The 4,280-nt window shown below is 32.5% G+C and overlaps 1 long non-coding RNA gene across 1 annotated transcript; it reads right to left on the minus strand.

Moving 5' to 3' along the window:
• Nucleotides 1-432: 432 nt before the first annotated feature.
• On the minus strand, nt 433-3,163 carry LOC120358644. Its single transcript, XR_005575550.1, has 3 exons — nt 2,547-3,163; nt 767-858; nt 433-483 (listed from the first exon to the last, which is right to left on the minus strand). It is a non-coding gene; the product is annotated as an uncharacterized LOC120358644 (long non-coding RNA).
• Between the last annotated feature and the right edge of the window lie 1,117 nt (nt 3,164-4,280).

The raw sequence follows: 4,280 nt of genomic DNA on the forward strand, positions 1-4,280 counted from the left end.
TTATTAACTAATTTATATAAAATAGACACAGAATTTGTGATATGTATATTAAAATATACATTGATTTATTGCGCCAATTTACGTAATATTTAATCCTGGAGGAATAGAAAGAAAGATGAGATTGATAGAAAGAAAGAGAGAGGAAAAATATGTACATAAATATTTTATTACTGTAAAAAAAATCTTGATTTGTTTCGTATGTTAGCTCAATGTATAATTACAAGAGAATACTGCGGTTCCGTAAGCACAATAAATTTATAATTGATGATCCAGGATTAATTATTTATCCTAATCTGATTTAGTCTACCCATTATAGGACAACAAATCTACAAAAAATATTCCCATTACTATTTTGTTAATATAATACATAAATATATATTCAAAATAAATTTCATAGATTCGTTATTCTATTATAAAAAATGTGTCACTCACCGACATGATGCGCAACGAGCGGAGTTATTCAGCTACGAAGCTGCGATGATACTGTAACACACAAACATAAGATTTAAAAATTAAAACTGCGATCAAAATAATAAAAAAAAAAATGTTTCAAAAGTTAATTCTTACATGTACATCAAATTTTCAAAATTTGACTTCAACTGAATATTTAGTAATACAATAATATCCAAAAAATATCTTTACAAAATTTAATTTGTATAAAATTTTATATAAATTATTCTTTCTAAGTATTTTTTAATTTTTTAGATAAAATTAAATAAAAAGAAAAAAGATTATTAATTTTATATAAATAAGAAGATATATTTACCCCAAGGATGCTCCGCTGAGGTCTGATGCCTTTCCCAGACCTCCTCCTCCTCTCAGAAAATCTGGGTTGCTGGTTTGTCACGTCTGATGATACTGTAACACAAAACACAAAATTCAAATTGCGATTTTACATATGAAATAAGAGTATACAAAAAATTAAAAAACTTTTAAACCAATAGTAAGTAAATTATGCTTAAATTTTACAAATACTCTAGTGTATTTGAATCCCCCAGATGTTATTTTATTCTTGTCTAACATTTAGTAATGTTTTGAGATATGATCCATTTAAGATACATTCTCAACTCTTTTGTACCTGGTGACATGTATATGTGCCAAATCTTCAAAAACTTGTATCTGCCACAAAAATGAAGATAGCAACTTCTTCCTAAATTTTAAACATAAAGAATAAGACTCTTGAAAAAAATGAACATTCTTAGGAGTTTCCCCTCTTAGTCTGTATACTTTGTCAAAAATTCATATTAATAAACTTAAAATGAAAAACATATGTTTCCTTCACAAAAAGTAAGATAACGAGACCTTTCTGGGCTCATTTTGAAGATCAATGTAAAAACTATTCATTAAAAAAAAATCTTGCTATTTACTTTCAAAATAGTGAATCCAATATAACAGACCAAAATGTAAAATTGTTTTAAAATTTTAATAAACTTTTACTTCAAACCAGACCTGACAAACTGTGACTCATGAACTGTTCCCCTCCAGGTGTATGTTCGCATTCTTTCCTAAGTGTCCCCCAGATGTCATTTTATTCTTGTCTAACATTTAGTAAACAATAAAGTTAATGACACCTAGGAAACACTCCACAGGGAATCCAAATGTATTCCTGGAGAAGAATGGCTAACGCGCCACAGTTTGCCAAGCCTGCTTCAAAGCTTTTTAGGGTCTGATTATGCATCTATAATCAAACTTTTAAAATTCAATATGGCAAGACAAAAATATTAAATCTTGTTGGATTTGAGTAATGTTTTAATCTGCTATATGAGATCTGCCATTCTGCATTTTGAAAGTTTGATTATGGATTTATCATCAGCGACCCTAAAAATCCCTACTAAGATGTGAATTAAATAATAATTACTCCCAGAAAAGTCAGGCACAAAAGGGTTAAGCAACATTTTAGTTTAGAAAGAATCTTTTCTAATATATTAGCATAAGCATTGACAGATTTAACTGCAATAGGTAAGGATATTTCTTATATACAGTTTAATAAACAAGTAATTTGCTTCTGGAACCATATAGTCATGTAGATGATCAAATATGATAGGCTGCATTTCAATATACACTGCTAGTACTAAAAATCTATAGTTTTTGTCACTTACACTATTTCAGTATTGGCAGTAAATTTCGGTGTGCAGTCAAAATAGATTATATCATTTACAATTCTCAAGTATTTATATACAGTGCATGTTTCATGAAATGTATAAATACAGTGTACGAATATGCATGAATTACAAATGACATAATTTACTGTGACTGCGTACTGAAATTCACTGCCAGTATTGAAAATCTAGAGTATATGATTTGAACTACATATTTTCAATACTGGCAATATATCAAAACGTAGCCTGTCATATTTGATACACATTCTACACAACCATATCTTGATTCCAAGTTACTTGTTTGTTCACATGTTTTCTATATAAAATTATAAATAGAATTTGAACTCTGTCACAAATTATAAATCATCTAAAAAGGGCTCTATACTTTAATTACAAAAATACGAATGTAAAAACGTAGAAATACACAACAATTAATAAAATATTTACAAAGTTGCTCCACGGATCTCATCTTTTAAGTAAAAGTCTGCTGACAACTCGTTCGTTGTTATTGAACCGTACACACAACCGTATACACGACCGGCCGATTCGACACTCTTAATATTACGCTGATAAATACATTACACACGAACGCGAACACGAAACACACGCGAAAGTATCAACAGGCATTAAACTTGCAAAAAAAGAACAAGCGGCCAATGCGTCACGTCATCCGAGACAGCGGCGAGAGTCGTTTGAATAGATGCACGTGTAAATAGAAACGAGACAAACTCACTCCCGATTGCAAATCTTATATGATCGACAAGTAACGCTTCACTTGACATTCGCGATATTTTACTGCGTGATGAAGTATCCTATTCCACGAACACGTTTGCGTGCACAAACTTGACGAAAGTACGCAACAAGCACACACGATACTCGCTATAACCTCTCGTGCGACGCTACGGTTGACTGCGTGTCAGAATACTTATTCGCAATCACATCGATACTCTCGAGACCGTATTTGTACACAATTCGGGTTTAGAACACGCGAGAAGCACGGAAACGCTTTGTTGTAACGTCCGACAACCGGCGAAACAGTATAAACGCACATGGCGCAGTTGAGCGCAGTACAGTGACGGTAACGTTGGTAGTAGTGGTGCCGCGACGCCATAGCAGCAGCAGCTCGACGACGATTGCCGAACAGCGGCGGAGATGGCCGAGCCGCCACGCGCCGAGCGTGAGTAGTGGGGGTAGTGAGGGAAGGTCTGGCGAACTAGACTAGACGTCACGTGATGCGTCGCGGGTCGCAGCGTGGCCTTGTCGGACGTTGACCTTGCGCCGCGATCAACAGCCCGTTCGTCAGTTAGCAGCGTGCGTCGCAGCTAACACAGTCTCAACTCAAATATTTTATACTGCTAGTGAGCTTACTTGCGTCGCATCGAATTCTCGTATCATTACAGACTCTTGTATCATTTGTTGAATCTGCTTACGCGTACCGATCCCAGTGAAAATAGTATGCTTATTTAGCTACTAAAACATTTATTGCAGCGTTTATGAGATGTTTTCGTTGATAAAATCTCGCGTATCATATCTTTTAGTTTCGGTTTCAATAGTGTAGTGCAAAATACTATCATGATTTGCTTTCGCGAGTGTTATATAAAAAAAGATATTGTGTCTTTGATACTAAAAAATATCCGGACAATCTGACAATGGGAAAAGGAGGAGGCCTAGTAGAGGCAACGAGCGTCGGCAGAGCAACATGTGGTAAATATAATTTATTTATATATTATATCTTACGCACGGAAGCGTTAATCATTTTTTAATTGAATATTTAGAATAAAAATTAGAAAAAGAAATTTTACAAATAAAATTTTATTTTTTATTCACAAATCTGATATGCAACAGAGCAGAGTTATTTAGCCACGAAGCTGCAATGATACTGTAACATATAATACAAATATAAAATTTAAAAATTATAACTACGCTCAAAATAATCAATATTTGAAAAGTTTATTTTTACAAGCACGTCAAATTTTCAAAACTTGTTTTTTAATTAGATATTTAATAATGCAATCATATTCGAAAAATACCTTTATAAAATTCAATTAATTTTATTTAAATTTTTTTTCTTTAAGTATTCATTTTTTTATTAAAATGAAATATATAAGGGAATAAAGGGATAAAAGGGAAAAAGACTATTAATTTTAAATAAAAAGTTATATTTATCTCAAGGTTGCTCCG

Source organism: Solenopsis invicta, chromosome 9 (genome assembly GCF_016802725.1).
Source record: "Solenopsis invicta isolate M01_SB chromosome 9, UNIL_Sinv_3.0, whole genome shotgun sequence".
Lineage (NCBI taxonomy): Eukaryota > Metazoa > Arthropoda > Insecta > Hymenoptera > Formicidae > Solenopsis > Solenopsis invicta.